General features: G+C 37.6%; 1 pseudogene; it reads right to left on the minus strand.

Moving 5' to 3' along the window:
• Nucleotides 1-13,716, minus strand: part of LOC107801633 (annexin D3-like) — a 37,724-nt pseudogene extending 24,008 nt beyond the window's left edge.
• Nucleotides 13,717-17,429: the final 3,713 nt, after the last annotated feature.

Consider the following 17,429-nt stretch of genomic DNA (forward strand, 5'->3'; position numbering starts at 1 on the left):
CATCCTGGAAACTGAATGCTTCGATAATATACATTTAACGAGGGCCCCGCAGCTCGTGCGTTTTATTTATTTTTTTCGAGGCTCATCTCGTTCTTATTTTAAAAGGATATCCTATAGCAACTACGTTTCTTGTCGCGTTTGTCTCTACTAATTGAAAACAATAGGTAGTCCTAATTAATTACGTGCTTGCAAGTTATCTATAACAACATTCAGAAATGCTTAAAAATTAGAAACGAGGCTGCGTGCACCGTCAGCCGAACAAATAATCACGGGCCCAAATCCAGCCCATGCGTGATGGGCCAGACCTGGGCCACTGCTTGTTCGATGCGGGCCTGCTTGGTCTGTTTTGACCTGGGCTCGACCTTCATGAGGTTGAGATTGCAAGTTTTGTGTTCTTGGTCTTAACAGGTGGTTTGCTAGTTATATGAGACCATTAATCAGAAAAGGAAGAACTTAGCCAATGATGTACAGTTTTCATGCTTGGCATACATTACAGCACATATTACAAAGTAAACTAAGTCTGAGATGCAACCTATTTCATTGAGAATATTCTCACCTATCAGCATACATATGTAAACTACCATTTAGCTAATCTATATTGATATACACTGGGCATACAGGCTGCTTCTATTGTCAACACAGGAATGAAAATTATCATACAGTACATGATATCTAATATAACAATCTATGTATGAAAATCAACTTCGGGTCTTTTCTTTTTGCATTCATGCTCAATGTTCCAATTACATTTGATAGTGCATTGGTTGTGTACCTGGTATAGAGGACAAAGAAGAAAGGACTGATCAGCTGGGTAGTATGCAGTAAACACAGCAACAGTAGATACACAGCAACAACACAGCAACAAACCAACAATCACAAGTGTTTTCCACAGTCCACAGACAACCAGCAACAATTTCCAGACCAAAGAAAACCAAAGATGGTCGAGCACCAAACAAGTGATCCCAGAAAAGAGTAATGAGATGCAGCCAAGAAAACCCAAAATGTTCAATGCAGTCACAGCAGAAAATCAATAACCACAAAAGATGAGCCAACAGCCAACAACAATCAGCAAAGACAGCTTGAACAACTTGAACTCTTACACAGTTTTCAAATGATACTCATTCACAGTATTCTCAAATCTCTTTCTATTTCTTTTTTTTCTGAAGACTAAAAGTCCAGCCCTTTTTAAGTTCCGAAATGGCCTATTTATAAACCAATCGACCAGTGCAGTCAAGCTGTCTCGATCCTCCATTTTGCAGACTGCCCATACCCTTTAAACCCATGCTTAAGCATATTTTGATGCCAGCCATTTTGTTCCCCACGCCTGGCTTTTCTTTAATCAAAGGTTATGGGTTCATTTAAGTATTCATTTTAAACCCCATACTCTTGTGTCTTGTTCCCCATTGGTATTAGTTTAATCCCAAATTAGTACCCTACTTGTCAGCTCATTTAAACTAATCATTTTTGTTCTTTTCAAACCCCAGACTACCCCTGTTAAACCCTGGTTATCCCTGTCTTGACCCTCTGCAATAATGGGTTATTTTGGACTTCTGAAAAATTTAAAATCGAAGCTGCCCTAGACTGAATTTTTTAGCTGTTTTGTAATGCAGTTTATAGGATAATCTCAGGCAATGTCGAGCATTCAGTCAGTGACATGGTTCATTTAGTCATGTGAAATTATTAGCTTATTTGATCCATTAGTTATAGAGAACTAATCGACGACATTTATCGAGTCGACTACACTAATTATAATAGGTAATAATCAATCGTTCAAATAAACAAACACATACAGGGACCTAAAGGGCTTCGGACAACTTTGGTCGATCACTGGGAACCTATATAAGTTATTTATGCGACGACTATCCTAATCGGATATGCTTATCACAGGATACATTTAAATCATACACAGAAAACAATCGACCAAATAAACAGGTCTTTGACAGAGATGGAAGAAATTAAGAAAACTATCAGAAAATAACAAACAAACACAACAAAGCATGCTAACGACTTAATTGGCAGTTGAATAAACAAAAAGGAAAAGAATAACTTACCGAAAAATGTTTAAACCAAACTGACCCAAAACTGACTCCACTTTGACCATTTGAAGCCGAACAAACTTTAATCTGGGTGTTCTCACATGAGAACACCTTGATTAAGGTTTATTAGACCTCGAACCCTTGTTAAGGTCGGCTGGATTCCAAGGCTATCCGTGTTCTAGGTTTTGGATTCTCAGATCTGGTTTTTGGGGAGTTGTGGGTGGATTCGGACCAAACCAAGTTTGGTTTGGTCAAGAGGAGGGTCAGGGGAGTGTCTGGTATGAAGATGGGGTGGTTTGGTATAGATCAGAGTTTCGACTCAAATCTTCAAATGAAGATTCGAGACGAAGGAAGGTGATTCGAGGCAAATGGATAGCAGATCCATGTTTAGGACAGTGAGGTGGTCCTAGGGTGTTCAGGAGGTGGCCACCGGCGTCCATGCCGCCGGCTTTAATGGCGAGGGAGATGGGGCGGCTAGGGTTTCTAATGGGAGGTCTGGGTTTGAGCTTGGGGACGACGGGATGGGGTGTTCGTATAGGGGGCGTGGGGTGTAAGGGAAGGTTTATATATGGTCTAGGGGTTTAGATCTGAGCCGTTGGATCAGATGATCTCAACGGCTTGGATCTGATGGTGAGGGGTGAGACGAAGCCATTTGGTATTAAAACGGTGTCGTTTGGGTTTAAGTGATGGATTGGGTTGGACCGTCTAAACAGGTCGGGTCACGGGTGCGTATGTGGACCGTTGGATCAAGAGGCTTAGACGGCTCAGATCGACTTGCCTAAAACGGCGTCGTTTCGGGAGGTGCCTGGGCAGGCCTGGTCTGGACCGGGTCCTTGGTCGGTTTTGGGCCTATTTTTATTTCATTTTCTGGGCCCAAATCAATCTTTTCTTTGTTTTCTTATGTTGAAACAAAAATGAAATAACAAAAGTAAATAATGAAACAAAAAATGAAATTAAAACAAACAACCATGTGACACTTCAACACAATTATCACACCAAATTAAAATATTTAAGCAAGTTAAATCACAACCTAGAACGAACGACGCCTATATTTTTTGAATTTTCGTTCTTTTTAACGACCGAATTACGATTTTGACTACCCTGACAGACATGCTTTTGTATTTTGATCGGTAAGATTAAATGCAAAATGGGCAGATCTACACATGACTAACAACACCTGTCACGGAAAAACGACAAATTGTACAGTGAGGCCATTTATCACTATTTTTTGTTTTCCTTTTTGAGTGATTGCTCGTGAAGCAAAAAAATCACGTGCTTACAGCTGCCCCTCTTCCACTTATCTTCTTCTGAACTTTGGACATCGTCTTTATAAGTGGTAGGAACATCATCAGCTACAATTGAGGTTGCACAGGCAACCGTCTCTATGAGACGAACAGGTTTCGTTATTGTTCTTTTTGGCCTGCTGGTTGCTATTGATTCAAGTTGTTGTTGAGGTTCCTGAGTTGGAATCTCCTCTACTGGCTCTCCTTCCAGAGGGTAATCTTCATTTGTTTCCTCCTCTGCTTCTTGTGTAGGAAAAATAAATTTTCCCTCAAACTCCACCTGCTTAGAAGCACCTTTATTTTGTTTGGTATCTTCTGTTACCTTATTTACCATAGCAGATTCATCAAAGGTAACATCCCTGCTGAATATTACTTTCTTTGTCATAGGACACCATAAGCGATATCCTTTGACTCCAGAAGTAATTCCCATAAAAATAGCCTTCTTTGCCCTTGGATCCAATTTTGACTCCGTCACATGATAATATGCAGTTGAGCCAAACACGTGCAAAAAGTTATAATCTACAGCAGGTTTTCCATACCATTTTTCAAATGGTGTCTTGCCATCAATAGCAGCAGATGGTAGACGATTAATGAGGTGGCATGCATATGTAATTGCCTCAGCCCAAAATTCTTTGCCCAATCCAGCATTGGACAACATACATCGTACCTTCTCCAGCAAGGTCCGGTTCATACGTTCTGCCACTCCATTCTGTTGTGGTGTATGTCTAACAGTGAAGTGTCGGACGATGCCATTATTTTCACAGACCTTATTGAAATGATCATTTTTGTATTCACCTCCATTGTCTGTGTGAATACACTTGATCCTCTTGCCTGTTTGATTCTCCACCATCGTCTTCCATTTGAGAAAAATTCCCAACACTTCATCTTTGCTCTTCATTATATACACCCATACTCTTCGGGAAAAATCATCAACAAAGGTAACAAAATAGTGTTTCCCACCCAATGAAGGTGTTTTGGAAGGACCCCAAACATCAGAGTGTACATAATCCAAAATGCCTTTAGTATTATGGATCGATGTACCAAATTTAACCCTTGTCTGTTTCCCTTTAACACAATGCTCACAAAACTCCAAGTTGCAAGCCTTGACTCCTTTTAACAATCCTTGATCTGATAGAGTTTTCAAGGATTTTCCTCCAGCATGTCCCAAGCGTATGTGTCATAGCTTGGTTGCTTCTGCCTCTTTGTCGTCACTGGATGTCATTGTCGCTATCCCAATAACTGTACTGCCACGATAGCGGTACATATTATTGTTCTTCCGATTAGCCTTCATTACCACTAGTGCACCGGAGCATACTCTCATCACTCCATTTTCTGCAATGATTTTGAACCCTTTTGATTCAAGGGCTCCCACAGAGATGAGATTCTTCTTCAAATCCGGTACAAATCGAACATCTGTTAATGTTCTGATCATTCCATCATGGTTCCTTAATCGTATTGAACCAATTCCATATGAGGTAAGAGGGCTGTTATCCGCTGTGTGGACGACTCCATATTCTCCTTCTTGAAATTCCACGAACCAGTCCCTGTTGGGACACATATGATAGCTACAAGCCGAGTCCATCAACCATATGTCTGATGATGTTGCTGACTCTGTTGTAACTAATGAGAAGTCTGAATCATCACAATCAGCTACATTTGAATCCATAATGGCCTTTCCATTGTTATGTTTGGCCTTATTCTTCAACTTCGGACAGTCTTTCTTCCAGTGCCCTTTTTCTCGACAAAAGGCACATTCATTTTTGCTGGGTCTGGATCTTGACTTGGATCTTCCCTTCTTTGTCCTCGTTTGACTTTGAGGACGACCCCTCACAAATAGTGCTTCTCCTTCTCCACCCTTCTGTTTTTCTCGCTTTCTTTGTTCATAGCTGTACAAAGCCGAACAAACTTCTCTGAGAGAAACTTCGTCATTTCCATGGAGTAGAGTAGTTTCAAGGTGCTCGTACTCATCAGGAAGTGACGCCAACAACATCAAGGCCAAGTCACCATCATCATAAGTTGTATCCATATTTTGCAAATCTGTGACCAACTTATTGAAACTGGTGATATGTTCATTCATCGTGGTACCAGGAACATAGGTGAAGTGAAACAGTCTCTTCTTCATGTACAATTTATTTTGACTGTTTTTCTTCAAAAATTTATCCTCCAGTGCTTTCCATAATCTACTTGCAGAAGTTTCCTTTGTGTATGGATATTTCTGCTCTCTAGCAAGGTAGGATCGAATGGTACCGCAAGCAACACGATTGATAATTCTCCAATCTTCTTCTCCAATAGCATCTGGTCTCTTTTCTTCAATAGCAAGATCTAGCCCTTGTTGAAAAAGGACATCTAGAACCTCGCCTTGCCATATCCCAAAATGTCCAGACCCGTCAAATATTTCTACCGCAAATTTCGCATTTGACACAATTCTTGTCATAAGCGAAGATGTCAATGATGACGTATTGTTAACACTTGATGTAGATTCTTCTTGTTTATTGTCTCCCATCTTTGACACAAATATTATTTAATAGCTGACGACACAAATCAAGATTATTTCCTTTCTGGTGTAGAAGATCAGACTAAGCTGCAACCACAGAGCATACTCAGACAGAACCTTGACTCAGTTACCAAGATAAATCTTTTCTGATGTGGAAGATCAGACTATGCTGCAACCACAGAGCATACTTAGACAGTACCTTGTCTCTGATACCAATTATTGCGGAAGCCAAATGTATATAGTGTGAATAAGTCACAACTACTATACCAAAAATTATGACAGCCACCAAATAATAAATAAGACAATAAAGCAATAATAAAGGGAACACCAGAATTTACGAGGTTCGGCTAATTTTGCCTACTCCTCGGACACAACCAATATTTTATTCCACTCCAAAAATACAAGTGAAATAATACTAAAGAGAGAAGATACAAATGCCTTAAACAAATGAGAAGGCAAATGAGAGGTGTATTTAAATCCTAAACATTAGGCCTTCTTTTATAGGGAAAATTTCCCAACCAAATGGCTAACCCACCGATGTGGGACTTTGCCAAATTCAACACTTTGGAGAGGAAAATATCTTAAACAACAGGTGCATTTCTTATGAGGGAAATCATTTTCCTGAAAATGTTTTCTGGTGTTTGATTGGAAAATGGAAAATACTTTCAATCTGATGTGAAGAGTTATAATAATATTAGCAATCTGGATATTATTTTGATGAAAATTTTGAGAATTGAAGGTTGTTAGTCTTGAGTGTTGGTTAAGTCAGTGATATGAAATTAGGAGTTGAAATAATTGTAAAGGTTTTGGCAGAAAATATTTTGTGTCATCCAAACACCAGAACTTGATTTATTTGCAGAAGAATATTTTCCCTCATACAAAACACCCCTAACATTTCATAATCAACATATAAATAATGAATGATGGGCTGGATAATGGAATACTAAACAGAGAAGATGTTTTAAGGTTGCTAGTAGCAATTTCAGTGCTAATGAGATTTCGAGTTTATAAATGAGATAGTATTGTATCCAGCAACAAACAGAGATAGAAAAATATATTCCTAGAACAGTACATTTATTCATCTTCGTTTGACAATATGTGACTGGAAATAATGAAATAAATTAACCTTTTGGAGAGGAAGAGAGACATGTGCTATGATATCCTCTTTCAAGTAAACAACCAAAGAGAGCACAATACGCTTGTCTTACAGCAACTAGATGATCAGGAGTTGATGCACAGGCTATCTCTACTATCTGTAAGATAGTTTGTTATTGGCAAGTTGGAAGTTGGATTCTTCCCACATCGGAAGAAAGAAGTTCCGTGCCTGTCATGTGAAACACTCCCGGGACCGATCTTACTCGTACCGTGCATGTTAGTCTCGGAACTGATCATTATGAAATAGAACATAACAGGCACGAGATTGTCTCAACAGACACGAGACTGACTCAACAGGCACGAGATTGTCTCAACAGGCACGAGACTAACTCAACAGGCACGAGATTAACTCAACAGACATGAGATCCTAGAGTTAATTATTTATTTGAATTTTAAATTCAAAATTCGAATAAATAGTCGTGTCTGTTTGTGAAACAAGACATCCTATCAGAAAGGGTCTGTTGGTTGCCTATAAATACACAAGAATTCCAACGAAATGGATATAGAAAATCACAAGTGTTACTGCAGGCTTTGTTGTATCCTGAAGAGAATCGTTTTGTATTTTCCCTAAATTAGTATACAGGCGATAACTCTTTAAGGACAGTTGATTTTCACGCCTCAAAGACAATTTTGTTTATTATTTTTCTAACAATCTTAAAGAGTTATTCTGCTATGGAGAAATTGATGTCTGTTGTTGAGAATCCGAAGGAGTTCATCAAACTTGATCGCTTTGATGGAACGAACTTTACCCGTTGGAGAGACAAGATGATATTCTTGTTGTCCGCTCTCAATATCTACTATGTTCTTGATTCTGCCTTGCCTCTGATGCCTGAGCCCACAGCAGAAGATTCTGACGTAGTCAAGGAAGAAAGGAAGAAACGAGAACATGATGAACTGTTGTGTCGCGGCCATATTCTGAATACTTTGACAGATCGACTCTATGATCTTTACTGCAATCTGAAGTCGCAAAGAGAGATTTGGACTGCTCTACAAACTGCATACCAGAATGAAAAACGAGGTATTGACAAATTCCTGGCTCTGCAGTACTTTGAATTTAAAATATTTGATACTAGGCCTATAATGGATCAGATTCATGAACTGCAAATCTTAGTATCAAAACTAAGTGATCTTGAAGTTAAAATTCCTGATGCACTTCAAATAGGTGTTATTCTTTCGAAATTGCCTTCCTCTTGGAATGACTATAGAAAGAAAATCCTACATTCTATGGATAAAATGATTGTGGAACAATTTCGTACTCACATTCAAATTGAAAGTGAGACTCGTGCTCGTGATGTTATTAGTCAGCCTTCGAGTTCCGCAGTCAAATTTGTCAGTCAGAATGGTTCAGGAAGTGGGAACAAACATCTGAAAGTTTCCAAAAAGTCTTCTTTTAAAAAGAGAAAGAACTTTAGTTGTCATCATTGTTGAAAGAAAGGCCATATGATTCGGGACTGCAGATATAGAAAGGCAGGAATAAATTTCAATGCAGGCAATACCGAAAAGTCTAGAAAGATTGAAAAATCTGGAAATTCTGAAAAGGCAAACATAGTGGAAAATTCTGCCCAAGGACTGGTTGCCATGGTTTCCGCAATGCAAATTGGTATGGTCACAGAGTTGAATGTGGCTACCGCTGCTACAAATACTCAAGACTGGTGGCTAGATTCGGGTGCTACTATTCATGTTTGTTATGACAAGAAGATGTTCAAGACATATGCAGAAGTGCAGGATTCTGAACAAGTCTTGATGGGAAACCATGTTAAGGCAGATGTTGCTGGAAAAGGAAGTATTGAGATTAACTTCACATCTGGCCAGAAGTTGACGTTACTGAATGTGTATCATGTTCCTGATATGAAGAAAAACTTAATGTCCGCTGCTTTGCTGTCAAAGAAAGGCTTCAAGATAGTTATTGAGTCTGATCATGTAATAGTGTCTAAGAATGGTGTTTTTGTTGGAAAAGGCTATAACTGTAACGGCATGTTCAAATTGAGTATTAATGAAATAAATTATGTTTCTGCTTACATCGTTGAGTCTGATTCTTGTTTATGGCATGCTAGACTAGGACATTTAAATTTTGGCTCCTTGAATTATATGTCCAAAAATGGTTATATCTCATGTAAAACTCAACATATAAAATGTGAAATTTGCATACAAGCAAAGATGACAAAGAAACCATTTCGTAAAGTTGAAAGATCCACAGAACTATTAGATTTAATACATTCAGACTTGTGTGAATTAAATGGAGAATTAACTAGAGGAGGCAAAAGATATTTTATTACTTTTATAGACGACTTCTCTAGATTTACATATGTTTACCTACTTAGAACTAAGGACGAAGCTTTTCAAAAGTTTAAAGAATACAAGTCTGTTGTGGAAAATTAAAGGAGTAGGAAAATTAAAATTATTCGAAGTGATAGAGGCGGAGAATATTTTCCTAACGAATTTAATAAGTTCTGTGAAGAGCATGGCCTAATACATCAAATGAGTGCCTCTTATACTCCTCAACAAAATGGGTTAGTGGAAAGAAAAAATAGAACTTTGGTGGATATGGTTAATGCTATGTTACTTAATGCACATTTGCCACATAATTTATGGGGTGAAGCACTACTAACTGCATGTTATATTTTAAATAGAGTGCCTTCAAAAAGTATGCATATTTCGCCTTATGAGCTTTGGAATGGTAGAAAACCAAATTTAAATTATTTTAAAGTGTGGGGTGTATATCCTATTATAGAGTACCTGACCATCAAAGAACAAAATTGGGTCCTAGAGGAATTAAAAGTGTTTTTATAGGATATGCACAACACTCCAAAGCTTATAAACTGCTAGATCTAGAATATAATGTCATTATAGAATCTATACATGTTAAATTTATTGAAAATAGATTTATAAATGACAATATTGATGAAATGACTGAAATAAATGGAAAACGTATTGATGCTAATAAATTGTCGCTTTCTGAAATTATTAAAACTAAGGAAAGAAGTGATGATATGCAGATAGAACCAAGGAAAAGCCAAAGAATAAGAAAGGAAAAACATCTTGGTTCTGATTTTATTTCTTCACAATCTATAGTATTTCTTGTTGAAGGAGATAGGACAAACGTTTGTAATCAAATTCCAATTGTATTAAATGTTGAAGAAGACCCAAAGACGTTTCAAGAAGCAATGTCTTCTAGAGACGCTGCTTTTTGGAAAGAGGCCATTAATGATGAAATGGACTCAATTATATCCAACAACACTTGGGTTTTGGTTGATCTTCCTCTTGGATCAAAACCTATAGGTTGTAAGTGGGTCTTTAGGAGAAAGTACAATACAGATGGTTCTGTCCAAACCTTCAAAGCAAGATTAGTTGCAAAAGGTTTCACTCAAAAGGAAGGCATAGACTATTTTGATACATATGCTCCTGTTGCAAGAATAACATCGATTAGAGTCCTTTTATCCTTGGCCTCTATCTATGATCTTTACGTACATCAAATGAATGTTAAAACAACCTTTTTAAATGGGAACCTTAGTGAAGAAATATATATGCAACAACCTGAAGGAATTGTTCTTCCGGGAAACGAGAAGAAAGTTTGTAAATTGATAAAGTCTCTTTATGGTCTTAAACAAGCGCCTAAACAGTGGCATGAAAGATTTGATAGTGTAATACTATCAACCGGATCCGTACATAATAATGCAGACAAGTGCATTTACTCTAAATTTACAAAAGAATATGGAGTAATAATTTGTTTATATGTCGATGACATGCTGATTTTTGGTACGAATCTACAAGGAATTACCGAGACCAAAAAGTATCTAACCTCAGTTTTTAAAATGAAGGATTTAAATGAAGTTGATACTATTTTGGGAATCAAGGTCAAAAGAGATAACAAGCAAGTGACTTTGTCACAAGCACATTATATAGATAAAATCCTTACTAAATTCAGTCATTTAGGAATAAAGGGGTATAATACTCCTTATGATTCTAGTGTTAAGCTAACTGCAAATACTGGAAGAGCAGTAGCACAGTTGGAGTATGCAAGTGCTATAGGTAGTATGATGTATGCAATGCATTGCACTAGACCCGACATTGCATTTGCTGTTTGTAAACTTTCAAGGTTTACTAGTAATCCAGGTAATGATCATTGGAAAGCAATAAGTAGAGTACTTGGATATTTAAAATATACAAAGCACTTAGGCATTTGCTATAATGGTTTTCCTAATGTATTAGAGGGATATTCTGATGCAAGTTGGATTACAAGTGTTAATGATAATAAATCCACATCAGGATGGATATTTACTCTAGGCGGTGGAGCCATTAGTTGGGCATCCAAGAAACAAACATGTATTTTCCATTCTACTATGGAATCTGAATTTATTGCATTAGCAGCTGCTGCAAAAGAAGCAGAATGGCTGAGGAATATGTTACTTGATATAAAGTTGTGGCCACAACCTATGCCAGCCATTTTCATATTCTGTGATAGTGAGACTACAATGTGTGTTGCTCACAATAAAATATATAATGGGAAATCGAGACATATAAGCTTGAGACATGCTTATATAAGAGAATTAATTACAAATGGAGCTATAGCTATAATATATGTGAGATCAAATAAGAATTTGGCTGATCCACTTACGAAGCCATTAGGTAGAGATGTAGTACAACAAACTTGTGGAGGGATGGGGCTGAGACCCTTAAATTAAATACAAGGAATGGGAACCCCACTTTGAGTTAGTATACACTCTAACAATATAAGTTCAATGGGTAATAACAAGTTACGTGTATTGTTTAAGCACTGATCTCCTCTTTAGGAGCCCTAATTCTATTGTACTACTTACTGTTATATGAGGAGTTAAGGAATTGTTAAATGCTTGTTATAACAGGGGCATAAAGACAAACTCCAAAGTGCATACTGTTATATGAAGAGGTTGATTAATCTTGATGGAATTATTAATGTCTGGAGTAACAGGGACATATTAACTAATTCCACCTATATGAATATTGAAGTGGTGCCGCTTCTAGCAAGATTTAAAGGGTTGATCTTGTACATATTCATGAATTCAGGATGAGCACATGGCCGTAAACGTGCTAAAGCGAATACTGGATTTTCTAAGCTACTAGATAACGCTGTGTGTGTGGTATTTTCGGTTTTGACACAAGGATTTGTGATTCAAATCTTAAGATACCATTAACTTCGTCAAAACTTTAATATACTTACACTAAAGGAACGTTAAAATCTATAAAAGATACTTTCAATTATTCACAAGTGTTATGAAGTGAAATAACAAACTAGTGGGGGATTGTAAGATAGTTTGTTATTGGCAAGTTGGAAGTTGGATTCTTCCCACATCGGAAGAAAGAAGTTTCGTGCCTGTCATGTGAAACACTCTCGGGACCGACCTTACTCGTACCGTGCCTGTTAGCCTCGGAACTGATCATTATGAAATAGCACATAACAGGCACGAGATTGTCTCAACAGGCACGAGATTGTCTCAACAGACACGAGACTGACTCAACAGGCACGAGATTGTCTCAACAGACACGAGACTGACTCAACAGGCACGAGATTGTCTCAATAGACACGAGACTGACTCAACAGGCACGAGATTAACTCAACAGGCACGAGATCCTAGAGTTAATTATTTATTTGAATTTTAAATTCAAAATTCGAATAAATAGTCGTGTCTGTTTGTGAAACAAGACATCCTATCAGAAAGGGTCTGTTGGTTGCATATAAATACACAAGAATTCCAACGAAGTGGATATAGAAAATCACAAGTGTTACTGCAGGCTTTGTTGTATCCTGAAAAGAATCGTTTTGTATTTTCCCTAAATTAGTATACAGGCGATAACTCTTTAAGGACATCGATTTTCACACCTCAAAGCCAATTTTGTTTATTATTTTTCTAACACTATCACTTGTAGACGGGTTATTTCGTCACGTATCCATGAATTTAAGACCTCATTTGCGAGCCTCGCGTCTTTTTCAGGAGGATCATATGCCCAGAGGATCACAGCTTTCTGTCATGCATCAAACATGAAATCCATAGAAGTCAAAACTTTGAGATTAAGTAGTAACTATAGCTGATACTACTCATATTCAGACACTAGAGTTGCTCATCTGCAGTAAAGAATAGTTAACAAGCTTATACATAGGTAATCCTTATCAACAAGTCTTTTCTTCATTTCTGTTTTTCACTTTTAAAGTTTCTGGTGAAAATTGAGAGTCCCAAAATTGGAATTTGGAACGTATAGTTTTTGAAGGTTCTTCTATGGATATAACAGTTCAGTTCTTTGAATATTTGTAGAATCAAAACTCAAAACTGCAAATTTGTTGTAGCTAGTTAATCATATGCTTCAATTAAGAAGTGATTTTAGCTTTCTAGGAAATTATATGTGAGATAAAGCTAATTCAACTGTACAAGTGACAAATCTTCCTTCAAATTCTAATTATCCCTGAAAAGTAAAGAGACCAAAATCTTCAAATGTACCTTAAGGAATTACTAGGCTCATAAGATGATCCCTTTAAATTGGGATTTTATTTAGTACTATAATTAAACAGATGTGTTGAAGGAAAGAAGAATAATACCGCGAAATCACCAGATAATTCAGAATGGAGATCATCAATGAGGGATTTGTCATAAAGCAGCTGATATGCTTCTTTGATCTTCTTCCTCTGGCTTGCATTTCTATGTCCCAACACACTTATTATAGCCTTCTCATCAGTTCCCAGTCCTAAAAAAACGAGTTTAATTTCTACTACTAACATTTTTTTATACTATCATGTCACCTAATAGATCATTTCAAGTAAATGCAATATGCAACCTATTACAACAAATTTATGCACATATTAATTTACACTACAACAACTAAGCGGGTATATTTCCAATAATGTATACGCTTACGTTATTCCTACCTTGCGGCGGTAGAGCAACAGAAGATATGAAAGTCATCACTATGACCTCTCGAAGAAAAAAGTGAAAAAGAAAGAAAGAAAGAAAGAAAGAAAGAAAGAAAGAAAGAAAGAAAGGGGTATAGTGTTTCAGCGTCTTGAGTTTGCTAGTAACTGTTGCGGAAGCCAAATGTATATAGTGTGAATAAGTCACAACTACTATACCAAAAATTATGACAACCACCAAATAATAAATAAGACAATAAAGCAACAATAAAGGGAACACCAGAATTTACGAGGTTCGGCTAATTTTGCCTACTCCTCGGACACAACCAATATTTTATTTCACTCCAAAAATACAAGTGAAATAATACTAAAGAGAGAAGATACAAATGCCTTAAACAGATGAGAAGGCAAATGAGAGGTGTATTTCAATCCTAAACATTAGGCCTTCTTTTATAGGGGAAAAATCCCCCCCAAACTTAACTCCCAACCGATGTGGGACTTTGGCATTTTGCCAAACTTCAACAAATCTCCACCTTGGCAAAATTCCACATTTTCAATTCTCTCTCAATAACAAATTTTGGTTGTGTCTTCATCTTCAATCTTCAGTGTTCAACAATGTTGATCAAATCCAAACAATGTTGAAACTTGATCGCAGTCACCACCTTAGTTAGCATATCAGCAGGATTCTCCGTAGTATGAATTTTCTTCACTGTGACTCCTCCTTCTTCTATGATTTCTCGTACGAAATGATACCGAACATCAATATGCTTGGTCCTTGCATGATAAACTTGGTTCTTCGCTAATTGAATAGCACTTTGACTATCACAAAAAATTGTGATACCTTTTTGTTCAACACCAAACTCCTTTAGCAATCCTTGAAGCCAAATTGCCTCCTTCACAGCCTCTGTAATAGCCATGTACTCTGCCTCTGTTGTAGACAAAGCAACTGTTGACTGCAAAGTAGACTTCCAACTAACTGGTGCTTTTGCAAAAGTAAACACATAACCAGTAGTTGATCTTCGTTTGTCCAGATCACCCGCAAAATCTGAGTCACAATATCCAACTACAGACTGATTGTATTCCTGCTCAAAAACTAACCCGATATCTACAGTATTATGAATATACCGTAGAATCCACTTCACAGCTTGCCAATGCTCCTTCCCTGGATTGTGCATATATCTGCTAATAACTCCAACAGCTTGTGAAATGTCAGGCCTTGTGCAAACCATTGCATACATCAAGCTACCAACAACATTTGCGTATGGTACCTTTGACATATACTCTCGTTCAGCTTCATCCATTGGCGACATAGTAGTACTTAGCTTAAAATGGGGAGCAAGTGGAGTACTAACTGGCTTAGTCTTGTCATCTATGCCAAAACGTTGTAGTACTCTCTTCAAATATTCTTTCTGAGATAAACAGAGTTTCTTTGAACGTCTATCTCTAATTATCTCCATGCCAAGAATTTTCTTTGCCTCACCCAGATCCTTCATCTCGAACTCCTTCTTCAGTTGATTCTTCAATTTATCAATTTCTTCCGAATTCTTGGAAGCTATCAACATATCATCAACGTATAAGAGAAGATATACAAAGGAACCATCTTTAAGCTTGCGCAAATACACACAATGATCGTATTTGCTTCTCTTGTACCCTTGCCTCAACATAAACTCGTCAAATCGCTTGTACCATTGTCTAGAAGATTGTTTCAATCTGTACAATGATTTTTCAAGTTTGCACACCATATTTTCTTTTCCAGCAACTTTGAATCCTTCTGGCTGAGTCATGTAGATTTCCTCCTCCAAGTTTCCATGTAAAAACGCAGTTTTTACATCCATCTGAACTAGTTCCAAATCCAATTGTGCTACCAAAGCCAACATAATTCTAATGGAGGAATGTTTTACAAATGGAGAAAACACTTCATTGTAATCAATTCCCTCCTTTTGAGCATATCCTTTGGCCACCAATCTTGCTTTGTAGCGAACATCTACTTGGTTAGGAAATCCTTCTTTCTTTGCAAATACCCATTTGCACCCAATTGCTTTCTTTCCCTTCGGGAGATTGGCCAATCTCCATGTATGATTCTGATGAAGGGATTGTATGTCATCATTCATGGCAATCCTCCACTTATATTCTTCTGAACTTTGGACAACGTCTTTATAAGTAGTAGGAACATCATCAGCTACAATTGAGGTTGCACAAGCAACCGTCTCTATGAGACGAACAGGTTTCGTTATTGTTCTTTTTGGCCTGCTGGTTGCTATTGATTCAAGTTGTTGTTGAGGTTCCTGAGTTGGAATCTCCTCTACTGGCTCTCCTTCTAGAGGATAATCTTCATTTGTTTCCTCCTCTGCTTCTTGTGTAGGAAAAATAAATTTTCCCTCAAACTCCACCTGTTTAGAAGCACCTTCATTTTGTTTGGTATCTTCTGTTACCTTATTTACCATAGCAGATTCATCAAAGGTAACATCCCTGCTTAATATTACTTTCTTTGTCATAGGACACCATAAGCGATATCCTTTGACTCCAGAAGTAATTCCCATAAAAATAGCCTTCTTTGCCCTTGGATCCAATTTTGACTCCGTCACATGATAATATGCAGTTGAGCCAAACACGTGCAAAGAGTTATAATCTACAGCAGGTTTTCCATACCATTTTTCAAATGGTGTTTTGCCATCAATAGCAGCAGATGGTAGACGATTAATGAGGTGGCATGCATATGTAATTGCCTCAGCCCAAAATTCTTTGCCCAAGCCAGCATTGGACAACATACACCGTACCTTCTCCAGCAAGGTCCGGTTCATACGTTCTGCCACTCCATGCTATTGTGGTGTATGTCTAACAGTGAAGTGTCGGACGATGCCATCATTTTCACAGACCTTATTGAAATGATCATTTTTGTATTCACCTCCATTGTCTGTGCGAATACAGTTGATCCTCCTGCCTGTTTGATTCTCCACCATCGTCTTCCATTTGAGAAAAATTCCCAACACTTCATCTTTGCTCTTCATTATATACACCCATACTCTTCGGGAAAAATCATCAACAAAGGTTACAAAATAGTGCTTCCTACCCAATGAAGGTGTTTTGGAAGGACCCCAAACATCAGAGTGTACATAATCCAAAATGCATTTAGTATTATGGATCGCTGTACCAAATTTAACCCTTATCTGTTTCCCTTTAACACAATGCTCACAAAACTCCAAGTTGCAAGCCTTGACTCCTTTTAACAATCCTTGATCTGATAGAGTTTTCAAGGATTTTCCTCCAGCATGTCCCAAGCGCATGTGCCATAGCTTGGTTGCTTCTGCCTCTTTGTCGTCACTGGATGTCACTGTCGCTATCCCAATAATTGTACTGCCACGATAGCGGTACATATTATTATTTTTCCGATTAGCCTTCATTACCACTAGTGCACCGGAGCATACTCTCATCACTCCATTTTCTGCAATGATTTTGAACCCTTTTGATTCTAGGGCTCCCATAGAGATGAGATTCTTCTTCAAATCCGGTACATATCGAACATCTGTTAATGTTCTGATCATTCCATCATGGTTCCTTAATCGTATTGAACCAATGCCATATGA

The sequence above is a fragment of the Nicotiana tabacum genome, chromosome 7 (assembly GCF_000715075.1).
Source record: "Nicotiana tabacum cultivar K326 chromosome 7, ASM71507v2, whole genome shotgun sequence".
NCBI classification, from domain to species: domain Eukaryota; kingdom Viridiplantae; phylum Streptophyta; class Magnoliopsida; order Solanales; family Solanaceae; genus Nicotiana; species Nicotiana tabacum.